We start from the raw sequence: 14,234 nt of genomic DNA on the forward strand, positions 1-14,234 counted from the left end.
ATTATTGAAAAAAAAAAAACATAAAATCACCATTCTAGTTGTTCCCTAATCACATCCCTATGTATTAAGTAAACTAGAGCACTAGTTGTTTTTCCAATGATAAAAAAATCTAACTTCCCAGCTTGTCAAAGCTCTGGCAGGTACTTCTTTTACAAAGGTGTTGATTTAAGTAAGCTTTAATTCTTTGTTTCTGAGATGCTAAGTAAAAAGCCATTATTTATCTTACAACTCAAAAAGACAGCACCAGAACAAGATTAAAGCAATAATAAAGCTGAATAAAGATTAAAAATTTAAATGAAATGAAAGCATATTTTCCTCTTGAAACAGAGCACTTTCCGACTTTTCTTTCTTCTTCTTCTTCTTTTTCATCGTACTTCTATATAGCACCCATTATTCATCTAAATATGGAACACGGAATCTTCTTCTTGCTTCTTCCGATTGTTTCGAGATCTGGGATTTCTTTTCTTGAAAATTCAGCATGGGTGGGATTTCTTGATTCCCGAGAAAACCTCTACTCTGCAGTTAAATAATGCTTAGCTTCTTTTCCCACAATTGTGTACGTTTTGGTATTCAAGAAAACAGTAAATGCCCTTTCTTGATTTTCTCCATTGATGTTTGGATAACTAGAGAACTTCCTTTCTTCTTGAAACCAGTTCCCAGCTTCTTCTTCTTCTTTCATGCACAAAATAGGATTCTGGGTAAAGGGTTCTCTGTTTTTGTGCTTTTGAGTCACTTACAAATTTAGTTGCTGTCTTCTTCTTCTTCTTTATCGTCTGTTTCTTTGGGAGAGAGATGGGGGTTGTTGAGTGTTTTGACAGTGAAGAACATACTGGTTTTGTCACTTGCTCTGAATGCGAGTTTAATCTTCAAAGTGGTTTTGCATGATTCTCCAAATGTGAGCTTTTTCACCCAGCATAATGGACACCAAGAGGAGCTCTGTTATCCACTGTTCCATCATCATCATCATCTTCCTCTCTTTGATGGACCAAGATAGGGTTATCAACCTTGATCAGTAAGTCTTGTTGAAGTTTATTGATTTATTAATGGAAGGAAGATTTCCAATGATGCTGTCAGTATGATTTGGCATTTTGCTAACTAATGATCATCGATAGTCGGTGGTAGAAAAAAAGAACAAGTAAATATCAGTTGACAAGTGCAAGTCTTTATAGTTAATTTTTGTTTTGTTTTGAGATTTGCCATGGTGACCTTGTCAGCGAAATTTGAAGACCATTTTGTCTTCTCTTTGTTCCCAAATTGCAACCCAACCATAGGTGCTGTACTCACATATTTTGACGTTTTTCGTCATTCTGCCCTTTGCATCTTGTGGCAGTTGTTTGATCAAATCTAGTCCCAATAAATTAGTCGTAATTTAAATTTTAGTTGAGCTTTTTTTGAACGAGTTGAATCTTGTTTAGTTATTTTTGTTTGTGTTTAAATTCTATTCTAAATATTATAATTTACTAATTGATTTCACTTTAAACCATTTTATATTTAGAGTTGAATCAAGTTATTTTTAGTAGTGGACCTCTCAAATCCCTCGAATCAATGCAAAATGGGTATTTCAAGCTTTAATATGCAGCAAGTGGTGGGAGTGGGGATTTCCTCTCGTCACGGTGCATAATTTGCAGCGAGTGGGGGCCAAACCGCCCTAAGTGACCCATTGTAACCCACTTTCTGTCCCAAAAAAAACACTAATCTGGTTTGTCTTTGAGCTTTTGGCTTGAAACTTTCACAAGCACCATGGGCGGCCTGTGCTGTCCTGTAAACCAGCCAGACCCTCTCTCTCTCTTTTTCCCCTTGTTTTTTTTTTTTGCCTGGTGGCAGAACTGAAATGCGGAAGTGGGGTTTTGTGAAATCCAACACCTTTGTTTGTCGATTTGGTGGTCCAATTATGAACCCATCTTTTGGTCTTCACCCCTGCCACGTAGCACAATGATCCATCATGCGTCCATATGATGTGACCCATCGACACATGTGTAATCATTTATCTCTGATCACATGGACCCACCATGGAAGGGCAGTTCATGTCAGATTCTTTTTTCAAGTTTTACCATCGTTTTTTCACCTCACCGGTTTTTACTTTTTTTACCATGCATGTATTTACTGCAGCGGCGATCCGACAATGTACGAAAGCTATTGGCAAAAGATGGGGAGGAGACCACCGTTGTTATTCCCGCATGGCAGTTCATGAGCTACTTTTCGGATCCCACCGGACTATGGTTCTTAGAGCCTGAATTTGCCAACCAAATTGTCCGATTGCATAATGTCGTAGGCAATGCGGTGACGGAGAACCGACACATTGTCGTTGGAACCGATCGACGCAACTCTAGCTGCGCTCTACGCACTATCTCCCGACACCGATGCCGAGCCCATCAGTGTGGTTTCAGCAGCTCCTTATTACTCTGTATGTGTTAGGTACATATGATGTTAACTTGGTTGAATGACTTAATTCATATCCAATGTGTTTAAGTTGAAATCAGTTGTATTGATCTGCAGTCGTATCCTTTGATTACCGATTGCGTCAAGTCTGGGCTTTATAAGTGGGGAGGCGATGCCCGGAGCTTTAATAAAACCGGGCCTTACATCGAACTCGTTACCTCCCCGAACAATCCCGATGGATTCGCACGGCGTTCGGTTGTTAATGGTAGTGAGGGGATACTAATTCTGATCTTGCCTATTATTGGCCTCAATATACTCCCATATCCGCCGCAGCGAACTATGATTTGATGCTATTCACCATCTCGAAGCACGGGTCATGCCGGGATGCGAATCGGGTAACTTTTATCGTTTTAATCGAAATCCTCTAAATGTACCATAGGTATCTCGTCTAACTTTGTAGACATCTTCCAGGGGGGCTCTTGTTAAAGATGAAGATGTTGCAAGAAAAATGACGAAGTACATAGAGATCAACACGATTGGTGTGTCGAAGGATTCGCAGCTTAGAGCGGCCAAGGTGTTGAAAGTTATATCTGACAACAGCGAAAGACCGAATTCAGGCGACTCGTTCTTCGAGTTCAGCTACCATGTTATGGCCAAGAGGTGGAAGCAATTGAGAGAGGCAGTGCATGAGAGTGGCCTATTTAGTGTGCCTGATTTCCCCCAGCTCTGCAAGTTTCCAAGGTGGTCTTCGAGCCACAACCCGGTAAGAGAACGGCATAAATAGTATGTGCATCGATTTCACGGACTAGAATTACATCGACTTCGTTCTTTGCAGCTTTTGCATGGGTGAAGTGCGAAGGAGAGATCGAAGACTGCGAAAGCTTCCTTCGAAGGAAGAAGATTTTGACTCGGAGCGGCAAGCACTTTGGGGTTAGCCCCAAGTATGTCCGGATAAGCATGTTGGATCGAGACCGAAATTACGACCTTCGTAGAAAGATTGTCGAGGATCCGATCATGACATCGAAAAAAAAAAATCTGTACACACAACAGCAAGGAATGGGGGGCAGGCATAATTCTTTTGTAAATTGGGCAGCAAATGAAGTAATATATCTATCGTTTTTCTCCAGAAACATGGGACTATAATTACGATATATTTTAGGCACTCGTTCCAGGGGGTTGAAACTATTTCTATTGCAAATAGAACACATCATCCAATTGATTACAGAAAAAGAAAGAGAATGTATGGGCTACTTGAAAGATTCTATATGATAGAAATCAAAGGTGATCAAAATAAAACATACTGAAACAAAGGGGACTATCAATGTAGTTAACCCCATTTTTTAATCAGAAAATAATTAATAGTCTAAGGTGTAAAGTACAATAATCTTATGAGATAATATTTTATTAAGTTAATCGTTTATTAAAAGTATAAAAAGATTATCTAACTATTATTATATTTTATACTCGTCATTTTTTTAAAATAATGATATTTTGAGCTGAATTTTAATTTTTTAACTATGATATGAAAAAATAAACACAAAAATATCAAATAATATCACATCTCAATTATCATATTAACGTTTAACTTAAATAATCGTTATTTTTTTAACGAAAAAACGAGTTTAGAACATAAAAATAATTATAATCATTTATAATATTTAATAATTAATAAAATTAATAAAATATATATATAATTAAAAGATCATTTTATAATATTTAATAATCAATGTAATTTTATTAAGGAGACTATTTGTATACATTATCCTAATCAAAACCGAGAATATGAAGGGCTAAAATCTAAAATCTGTCTCCTTTTTCATTCAAAATCGAAGTTCTCTTGCAAATGGAGAACGAAACAGAGCAACATCCGAAGGAGAAGATGGAGTACCTGAAATCGACCTGCGACGGAGAGATCTGTGTCGACAACAGATAGTAGATCTTTTGCGGCATCGTTCTTACTTATTTCATCAAAGCCTGGCGCTGTACACGCCCAAAATCACGGTAGTAAACCAACTTCTTTCACCTTAATGCTTTCTCTCTCTAGTGTATAATAACTTGAGTGAAAATTGATAGATCGTGAGTTTGAAGATTTTCTTTTTATGCAATGTTACAGCTAACCTCGCAAAGATGAAGCTAATTTGAGAAGCGGAGAATGAGCTTGTCAAAGTTTTAGCAGGTAGTGCTATGCTTTCTTTTTCAGCTTTTGATTTTGCTGGATTTGACTTACCTATTATTTATGAATTGAAAGCTGATTTAGGCGGTTTTTATGTGGTTTATTAATGTTTTTTTAACAGTTTCTGTATAGCAAAGACACATAGAGTAGAAAAACTTAAAAGAAGCGTCCAAGTACAAAGAGCTAGGAAAGATGAGTATGGATCAATTATCTCAAGAATCTCTAGGTAATTGTGTACTCCTATATGCTGCTTAAGGTTTATGGTTCACGTTTTGCACAATGGGGTTCATATTATGGTTAACATCTTATAGTCTTGCATCTCACATTCGAATTAGAGCTTTCTTGATGCACATTGTCATTATTGTTCTTTTGGTCGTTATGTGGGACTAGAGTTGAGGAGATATTCACGGATGGACAGAGGGGTGTGCTGTGGTGCGGTCGCATCCTGAAAAATTCAATCTCATATATAGTAGGTGTTTTCTTTGTGTTTTCTATTGATGATATAATTTTGCTTTCCCTAAATTTCTAATATAATTTCTTAAATTCTCGCCCATGACTAAATCTTGTGTCGGTCCCTAAGGATATCACTGAGGATGGTTCTCATATAATGGATAATGCATTTCATGTATTGTGATATAATTTACTGGAACATATGTAATTTTCTAATTTTCTGTTATTTCCTAAATCTATCTGGGTATTTATGATTTTTTCCTTTTAACTCCGTAGTGCCATTTCTCTCTAAGCTACTGCTTATTTTAAGTTTCCTTCTTGTTCTCTGTATGGCGTTACCGAAAGCTTTGGCAGAAATTGAAGATGAGGTGAAACATTCAATTGAAGAAAATGGAGAAATACGTGAAGCCATTTCATGGTACAACAGGGTTCTTGGTTTAATTGAAGGTGGTCATGGTAAGTGATTTAGTTTGTTGCACGGCATTTAGAATCCATTTAATTCCTCTGTTACATTCTCATTTGCTTTCTCTTTTTCTAGGGTGAGGTTCACATTCAATGATATGGATATAGAAAATTCAAAGCAAGAATATTCTTTTACCATCGACATGCAGATGATGCCTACTCCTGTAAGTAATTTCCTCCTCACGTATTAGCTGTATTCTGAATTGGTGCTATTCTAACATAACATTTTAATTTCTTCTTATGATCCTAAGTGTTGGATTGTGATCCGCCCTTGAATGGCATCAAAGAGTTGATTAACGAGTTGAACAAAACAAATGGCTTGTTCAAATTTTTAGAATCATGAGAGAAAAGTTTCAAGAAGCAGCAGCACATGGTGATTTGTTGTACTCTTAACCCTGCATGCTGGGTGCTTAAATTTGACACTCCTCAATTCAAACAGATAGATCTTCTTTATTGTTGAAAATTTCTGTCATTGCTAGTAATTTAAGAGGAAAAAAATCAAATTTCTCCCCATGTGGCTCCTCAATCTTAGTTTCATTGTTATGAATAAAATTCTTCCATAATTTATGATTCATCAGAATTGCAGCCCCAATCCACAAGTTTTCATCAAGGCTCTTCTGCAGTCTCTATGTCTGGTCCAGCTTGTCAGTTTCAACTGATAGAAGCGGATCTTCTACCAGAAAAATGAACATTACATGCCACTTCAAGAAGTAAACAAGCCGTCAAGGAAGTGAACAGCAGAAGTAAATCTTCAGCAAAGACAATGAAAACAAAATTTATGATGGAAGATTCAGTAGACAGACCAGGAAGGCAATCAGATCTTTAATTGTCGGTCCCCTCTGCTTGAGGTATTATTTCTGTATTGCCTGCCTGTTCTTTACATTTTGCAGGCAGTATCACATAATTTTTTTATGTTTAGGGACCACATTATGAGTAGATTAAGGCATCTGAGGATCTGTTCGCTGGGCGTTGTACACATGATGACCTTTGTATGTTATCTTTTTCCATATACGAAACTATATGATAAGAACATTTCTGTTGGAAAATATTGCAGGCAAGAAATGAAGTTAAACGACGGTTGCTACGGGGCATCAGATGTACCGTTGTTCTTCGCGATTTTAACGTAGCAGCTGATATTGAACATCTTATTAGCTTGTGCTTGCAGTTTCATTCAGGCATGGTAACCATTCAGCATCTTTCTTTGTTGTCGCAAAATAAAATGATTGGTCCTTTGCTTATTTCAATACAAGGTATGAAATCGTATATTATTTTGAAAACCTAATGTATTGTCCATGTGATTGTGTGTGCGTGTAGGCAATTGTATGAATATGTAAACATTCTGTTTAACGTCGTGAAGAGATCTTTGAGCTTACTTATCTTCTATATTAAGTGAGAATCATGGATTTGGGGAAATTGAAGTATATCTTGTTTTTATATGCGATTCGCAATCTACATTTTAATTAGCATAAGTGGTAGATCCAGAAATATTTGTTAGGGCGAGTACACATACGTTGACAACGTAAAATTTTTAAATGGGTTGGGTACAAATAAAATTTCAGGTAGTCACTATCCGTAAAATAAGTAACTAATAGAAGAAAACTTAAATTTTAAAGTGGACATTATCAGTAAAATAAGTAATTAATGGAAGTGCCCATTCTCACCAAGAAGTGGCTTTGCTATATAATTAGCATACTACATTAATTTAATTAATGGGACAAACCTTAACTAATCTTGGCTGAAGCCAAAAGTGAATATGTATTATATACTATGGTTTCAAGTTTCAACGTTGAAGATTGAAGCTAAATCCAGCAAGTTCGGTTTTGCATGTTTTTACTCACATTTGCCCTGAAAATACACATTCAATCCGAGTCATAATTTTCGTTTAAACCCGATTGAAATCAAATTTAAATAAATTGAAGTACTTATTTTTTTAAATAAAATAGGATAAAGTACGCATTTAGTATTAAATTATTAATTTTGGTCTATTTTAATACCTAAACTTTCAATTTTTCAAAGTCATACCTAAAGTTTAGTTTATTTCATTTTAGAACACATTGTTAAAAATTTATCACGTTTAGTACCTAAAAGGCTAAACTATCAGTTTTGGTCCTTTTTAGTACCTAAAATTTCAATTTTTTCAAAACTTGATGTTAATTTGAACAGAGGTACTAAAATGAAACACAAAATAAACTTTAAGTATGAATTTTGAAAAAATTAAAGTTTAAGTATAAACGCGTAATGTACCCTTAAAAATAATATACTCTAATGGGTATATCGAAAAGGCCCAAAGTGCTGACACTATCTTATGGATGAGTTAGAAAGTAAGAAATTCCGACTTGTACCGCCCAAATATTCCACGTCTCGCTACCACAAACTTTAGAGGGCTGAGCTGAGGGGGGAAAGCTGTGAATTCAACGGAAATGACGACCCATACGTGCCAAGCTCTTCCTGCGTGTCGACCTCCCTTGGTTTTTCATCTAAATCCACCCACAACGATCTCGAAACTGCAAATTCTCTGTTCGAAGCTCTATGATAGACCCAACAGCTCACGAAAGGTACCAACTTCGTACTTCATTTCTCTTAATGCGTCTCCATTTGCAACTGGGTTTCATTTGGTTTCTGTGAAATCTCAGTAAAAAGACAATAAAATGTTGGAACTGGTGCATAATTACTTTGGATTATTAGTTTCTTATTTTAGTCTTGTGATGAGGAAATTCGATCATTTTGATAAATTTCACTTGATTTTGGCAGTCCGTTTTGTTTAATTTAATGTTGCTAGCTTCACTTCTGTTTGTTGCTTTTTGAGAGTGAAATTTGGTTCATCTATGCTGGAAATTAAGGCAAAAAAGAAGAACTAAACATGCTTTCTAATTGATAACGTTACCACTCTAAGCATCAGTGTAGCTTGTTTATGTATTTGCCGAAATGTAATCAGCTGTCTGTTGATCCTGAGAATTCATGATTAAGCTTCCAACAAGAGTCATTATTTTGTTGATCACAGGTGCACGACTCTCCGTGAGGATGAGAATTGTGTGTATTCTTGATTGAGAAGGCATTGAGCAAGCTCCCACCTGGGAAAGAACAAATACTTGGAATTGTTGACCTCCGTGGCTTTGGCACTGAAAAGCAAATCTCGATTTCTTGACTTTCTTGGTAATATACAATTAGTAGCAGAATATTTTGGGAACTTAAATCATATCATGTATTGATACCAATATATCAGCGTTAAGCTATTAATAAATGTGTTGGGCTGGCTAAAGATAAAGAAAAAGGAGAGCATTTGTGTTAACTTCTAAGTTTAGTACTGTTAGTTTCTTACAACGGAGGTAGAATGGGGATATATATAAAAGGTTGTGATAACCTGTTTTATTTTATTGGATACTAAGGTTGCGAAAGTCTTTATGTTGTTTGATTAATCAATATCAACTTATGATCAATATACAATTTTCCCTCCTTTTGGCAGTTTGATGTATTCTATTATTACTATCCGAAGCGGTTGGGTGAAGTTCTCTTTGTGGAAGCTCCTTTTATATTTCAGCCAATTTGGCAGATAACAAAGCCCTTGTTAAAATCATACGCATCCATGTACGTATACTATTATATGAACTGTTTCTGGAAAGCTTATTATTGTTAAGTTAATTTCTCTAGTTTCGAAAGCACTTTCATGCCTTACAGACTGTATTCACTCTATCACCAGCATATTCTTGTTTACATTTTCTTATCGGTTGGCCAATGTGGAGGGAAATTTAGATAAGCATGGATAGGGTTGATGGAACATGCAGTTACTTCTATGGATAGCATTTCTTTTCGTTGCGAACATATAGTCTTTTATCACCGAATAGGTCCTAAAACTCGAAAAACTTTGATTCTGATATTCTAATGCATCTAACCTTCATTTTCTTATCTACAATTTTGAGATATAAGGCCATCGAAGCCACATTAATTGACTAATCAATGAAGCTTGGAAAGTATGTAATATATTCATGATTGCTTTGATGTGATTTGTGTATTTTGTTGAGATATTTAAGATGGTGTTTGAAGGTGAAATTCGCTCGGTGCAAACTGAGGAAGGAATACTTCACAGAAGAAACCTTACCAATCCTCTTTAGACTCAGCAAGGCAATTACCCTACATTCTTACAATTTTTGGAAACAATAATATCTTTTAATGGAGAATAGAGTACTCCTAGAGCACCGAATTCGAACAGCTGTGTTTATCGGGAAAAGATTACGGGCAGACTGTATTAAAGGGTGCTATCCCAGCATACTTCATTCTGTACGTGATAAAAAAAAAGGAATGTTATTCTTTTAGATGATTAGAGTCTGAACAATTCATTATAAGATGTATGTACATTGTCTAGAAAAATTATAAATAATATTATTTTGTAATTATTTAAATTATTTGAAATAAATAATCCAAAACCACTGAATACTTTGCAAATATAATCAGACTAAGAAAATTTATGCTATAATTAAGATTTGATATTGTACAAAAACATATCGCAAACTATATATATATATATGGTTAGGATCTACTTATATTATGTAAATCCTCTTATTTTATATATTTTAAGATCGTTGGATTAAGGAAAATCAAAAGCGAAGATTAATTCTTTTTTTCAGTGAGAATTTCTCATTTTTCAATTGCATATCAGCCTTTAATTTTTCTCATCTAATGGTCTTAAAAGGCTTCGAATGAAGAAAATAAAATTAAGGGTAAACTACGCCAAGGTCACTCATGCTTGAGGTGTTCGTTTTCACCACTAATGTTTAAAAAGTCACAAACCGGTTTCAAAAATATTTGCTAAAGTCAATGGGCAGTCATCTTCCTGAAATGGAGGAGTTGCTTTAACAGCAGCACATGTAATCATGAAAAAAAGAAGAAAACAGCAATAACTCCTAGTTAGAGGAAGTCCTACCATGTAAATGGACAAAAAGGGCAAATGATTTGTAAAATGATCTGCATATCTCCTACTGATTTTGCCCATAAAAGACTCCTAGATAAATAACTAAAGTCAATCAAAGAGTCATTCGAGAAATCATGGATAATTTCTTACTCGGTAAGACTTTGGACAATAAATAGTTAAAGAATCAATAAACCAATTTGGATAAAAACATGATGCTAAACAAACTTTTGTTGCACCACTGTCTGCTAACCGAGTTCGCCGTAGAACATGTTTCGCCAACAGTATTCCATAATAGCCGCGGCTGAGTTGTTATAAACAAATTGCGCCACTCTCTTCAGAATTTTTCAGATTCTTCTATCTTGACACTCTGTTATGAAAGCCATATTAGTCATGGAAAAGAAGATAAGCAGAATATATGAGAACGAATTCAGGGTTTCTTGGGTACTAGAAGTTCAAGCATCGCTTTGATCATCCTCAGAATTCTCATCCTTCTACCATGTCATTTTATGGTTCTTTTCATTCCAATTCTTTGGTTTTGGTTCAAGAACATAGTCGAGAGTGAAATGGAAAACCAAATAACTAATTAAACAATAACGAAATTCGGAAAATTACATATAGTCATATACATCTGCTTGGAACATCCATTGCATGGTGCTATTAAGGCTGCCTTCCTAACGCCCTTCGTTTGCTCCCTCACGTGACATCACTTTGTGCAACATTGGAGCGTTTGAGTGTCCTCCAGAGAACATCTTCATCTTTGACAACCTCCCACAACTACAGTTTGTAAGGATAGGAACCCCAAGATATAACTCCCTGATGAGCAGAAGCTCTCCAGCTTTGGTAGAAATACAAGTTTCAAAATGTTGAGTTGGGGAAACTGATTTCATCACCATCATCATCATCATCATTATCCCCACCTTGTATTAATATTCTATGCTCATTTCTCTGAGCTGCGCTAGACTTTTGGCTATGAAATGTGTAATTAATTTTAGGGTAAAATTACCGATGAGAAGAAAAGCGAAGAGAAAGAAAGAAGAAGAAGATGGGGTTGGTTAATTGTAAATTTGTTTGATTGGGAAGCTATGGAGAAGAAAAGTGAAGAGAAAGAAAGAAGAAGATGGGGTTTGGGTTGTGGAAGAAAAAAGCCGGTCAAAATGGTCCAGCTGTGGCAGTCAACGATCCATGTCAGCATATAACGATCCAACTGTGTTTTCCATCACGCCTATTAACGACTATTAACGTTGAGTGATCATTTTGTAACAAACGATAACGTCAGTGAACAGTTTGTGACTTTTTAAACATCAGTGGTAAAACGAACACTATCCCAAACATAAGTGACTATTGGCGTAGTTTACCCTAAAATTAATGATGTTTTATTTACATTTATATTTTTTAAAATTTTAATAAATTAGCTTATAGTTAAATATTAAAACAATTACTTTTTTAGAAAATAAATTCCATAATAAATATAATTTAGTAAAGTCAACTTCTAATAATATTAAAATCTCCCTATCAACATCATATCATATCAAATTTTATATCTTATCTTGCCAATGTTTTTGCATTAAAAAATCACGTCTATTCCTTTCTTTAAAACATTTAATTAAAATTTTTAAATTTTGAAATGAGAATAAGAGTTTAATTTAAAAGATAAAAATTATAAAACCATAGAATATTTTAATTTAATTTAATTTAATTTAATCATAATTGGGCATGTGTTATGAATTAATGAAAAATATCAACATCATATGTAGTTTTTATTTATTCACTTTTAAAATATAAATTAATTAAATTATTCTTATTTTCTAAGAGATTGATTTACTCAACTTCAAAATTCACAAAGGCTTAAAAGACTTTTAAACAAAATTATTTAAGTTAACTCCAAAGTGTCTATTTACTCCAAATAATTTTACATTAGATATATAAGTTGATGTGATAAATTTATTATTTTCGATAACAACATGATATTATCTTATAAAACAAGTCAATTTCATTATTAAATTTTTAATGATGGATGTTAAAATAAATAAAAATATTATATTAAGTATGATCTTAAAAAGTAATTAAATTATCAAAATAAAATTATAAAAATATATGGGGTGATTAAATATATATATATATAACCTTACTCTTTAAATAAGCCAAAAAATGAAAAAGGGAAAACAAAGAAGGAAGAAGAAAAGACAAACTTGGGGCTTAGTATTTCCCTTCACTACCACCTCCAGCTTCCAAACACAATACTATTGATGATTTTCTCGAATTCATTTGTTATCGCCATGGGTCTGCTTAAATTTCCTTCCATTCATTTGGTTATTCCCCAGAATCCATCAACATGCGCTGCTTCTGCTCGACTCTCTGCCTTTCCTCCACGAATATGCAAACTACAATACGTATTCGTTTTGGCTTTTAGGTGTTTGCTCCAACTTCTCATGTCGCCTCATCCTCCCTTCTTCATTTCAGTTCCGGGTGTTTTCTCTTTTCCTTAGATTTTACAATGGACTTTCATTGTTCTTCACGGAAGCACTTTTCTGTTGCGGTGTTGCTGTTTTTCTTCTGCTAATCGATCGTCAAAGGAGGCCTACTGAACCAGATTCTGCAGCAGAAACCTTGGCCCCTCACTTGGGTCAACGTATCTCTTCTGTTGCTACTCTTGTTAGTCTCATCTTTCCCATGGTGACAATGGGTCTAGTATGGCCCTGGACTGGTCCCGCTGCATCTGCTACTCTAGCTCCTTACCTGGTTGGTATTGTTGTACGGTTTGCCTTTGCAGTATGCAAGATATCAGAAGTCGCCTTCATGGCCTGTCATCCCGATAATCTTTCAAGTAAGGGCGGTTCTGACTTAATTTTCGACCACCTTTCTCTGAGTTGGGGACACTTTTGAATGTCCTCCAGTGCCTTGGGGTTATCTGCATTTGGTCACTCTCGAGTTTTCTCATGAGGTTCTACCCTTCCACCGCCCGGATTACATAGCACGTGGAACGCAGTTCATGTTTAAGGTCAGTTAAACCGTCGGTACATGTTTTTTTCTAGAAGACTGCATCGATCATACTGAATGTAATCGAATATACCGGATTCGGCTTATGCTGTTTGGTTAAGCTCTGCTGCGAATTCGGGACAGCAAGTGTTTCGGAATCATCGTAATTGAAGCAAATCGAGAAGGTTACTGTTGAGCATCTGGGAACTCAGGCTGAAGAGAGCAAAAGCAATTATGATTCCTATTCTGACTACCTTACAATCAAAACATTGAACAGTATCTGATTTTTTAAATTTGTTCAGGAACATGGAATCCTATCTGTATATTGATGATTGAACTTTGAAGAGGGCGTTTTTTACATGCTAATAACACATCATTTTATAACGATTTATAGGCATGACTACTCTGATATTAATTAACTGTCTCAATCAAATGTATACAACTCTAATTCTCATCATTAATATTTATAATAATATCACATTTTAGTCAAAATTACGTTCTTTCGGTAAATATGTTTCGGAGGACGTGTCTTTGTTTACGTTAACAATTTATCTCATGTTAAAAGATTAAATATATTGAATTGTTTTGAATTAGGATCAACGTAATAGAAATATATAAATTTTGAAGACTAACATTACTATTATTATTATACCAAATCACGTCACTATTATATTTAATATTTGACATCAATTGACTGTTTATAATAACATTTTAATCAAATATAAATTATCTCTTTTTCTTCTGGAAATGACATTTGTTAAAAAGCGTAGTATATAATTTTAATAAATATAATTTTTACATCAAAACTTAAGATACCAGGTGTATGATGAGATACTAAGTAGAAGATTTTCGAGCAAGAACAGGTAAGAATCTCTAATGGTATTCCTA

General features: G+C 34.8%; 2 pseudogenes; both read left to right on the forward strand.

Annotated features, from left to right (window-relative positions):
- Nucleotides 1–404: 404 nt before the first annotated feature.
- On the forward strand, nt 405–3,480 carry LOC120135578 (annotated as a pseudogene).
- Nucleotides 3,481–4,222: 742 nt separating this feature from the next.
- On the forward strand, nt 4,223–6,790 carry LOC120135579 (annotated as a pseudogene).
- Nucleotides 6,791–14,234: the final 7,444 nt, after the last annotated feature.

The sequence above is a fragment of the Hibiscus syriacus genome, unplaced genomic scaffold, assembly GCF_006381635.1.
Source record: "Hibiscus syriacus cultivar Baekdansim isolate YM2019G1 unplaced genomic scaffold, ASM638163v2 tig00110610_pilon, whole genome shotgun sequence".
In the NCBI taxonomy this organism is placed as follows: Eukaryota; Viridiplantae; Streptophyta; class Magnoliopsida; order Malvales; family Malvaceae; genus Hibiscus; species Hibiscus syriacus.